Source organism: Physeter macrocephalus, chromosome 12 (genome assembly GCF_002837175.3).
Source record: "Physeter macrocephalus isolate SW-GA chromosome 12, ASM283717v5, whole genome shotgun sequence".
Taxonomy (NCBI): Eukaryota; Metazoa; Chordata; class Mammalia; order Artiodactyla; family Physeteridae; genus Physeter; species Physeter macrocephalus.
Genome location: NC_041225.1, coordinates 48,176 through 49,366, shown reverse-complemented (window position 1 = coordinate 49,366; position 1,191 = coordinate 48,176). Strand labels below are relative to the sequence as shown.

Sequence of the window (1,191 nt, the reverse complement as noted above, 5' to 3'; positions counted from 1 at the left end):
GCAGTGAGAGGCCCGTGTACCGCAAAAAAAAAAAAAAAAAAAAAAAAAAAAAAAAAAAATCGGGTACTCTATGAAATGGACATGTGTATGTGTTTGGTACCCTCTTACCCAAATGCCTATATTCCCTTCCTTTTGTTTCCCCCAAGTACAATCTCTTGAGTTCAGGGTTATAGGCTTGAGATGTGACTCTTCCCACATTGTCTTTGTCTAGCAGGAGGGAACACCAATGCTCCTACTTGTCTTTGCCTGAATCCATTGAAATCCAAAAGGCTGAATTAAAAGTGGTGGATGGGAAAAGTATATTTGGGGTCAAGAGACCAGTTCCATTGCCCCATGCATAAGTTATACCAGCGAGTCAGCCAGATCCTCTGCTGCCATCAGACTGCTCTGGTATGGGACTGACCAATCCGAGTGGACGACAGTCTTGGCATTGGAGGGGGATCCTGGAGGACCTTAAAATTTTAGTTTCTGGATCGTGGGCTCAGGGCTGTGGCTTTATAACCAAATGGTACAGAAATAGACTACGTTTTAACCCCCAGGTGGCTGAACCAATATATACTGACTGCCCATCAACATGACTGAAACACTTTTGTCCAGGAGGGTCCCCCAGGGTGGTGTTTTTTGACTTTCCTATTGATGGGACAAGATGCAGAGAGAAATTATGTGATTTGTCTACCCATTTTGAGGCCACCGTTGGGTGAAAATAAGAGGCAGGAGGGCTGGGAACGACAGTGTGAGCCTGTGAAGTAAGCTGACGACAATGTCGCTCCGGATGGCAGGGAGCCCGTCTGTGGAGCCCTCGTCCCTCACATCTGGCTTCACTCCACTTGGCTGACATTAGGGCCACTATGGCTTTTTGTACATGGGAATCCCTTAGCAAAGGGATTTTAGATCTGGGACTGGCTTCATCTTCTGGTTCACAGTGGCCCAGAAGCCCTGCCCGAGTTGGACTTTATTGATCCACTGGTCCGTCCTGTACAGCACAACTTGGCTTGAAAGACAGAGGATCATAAAATCCAGAGTCTGAGAACTGGGATGGGGGGGTGCAGCATGGAGACTGTGGATGAAGCTTAATTCCAGCAATTAGGCAGATGTCCTATACAAAATTGACAAGCCATAGCTGACAGCCCTTGCTTAGCCTTTTTTTTTTTTTTTTTTTTTTTTTTTGCGGGACGCGGGCCTCTCACTGCC

The 1,191-nt window shown here is 46.7% G+C and overlaps 1 protein-coding gene across 1 annotated transcript in view; it reads right to left on the bottom strand.

The window, feature by feature from the left end:
* Positions 1–1,191, bottom strand: part of LOC102990056 (dual specificity tyrosine-phosphorylation-regulated kinase 4) — a 24,255-nt gene that overhangs the window by 6,257 nt on the left and 16,807 nt on the right.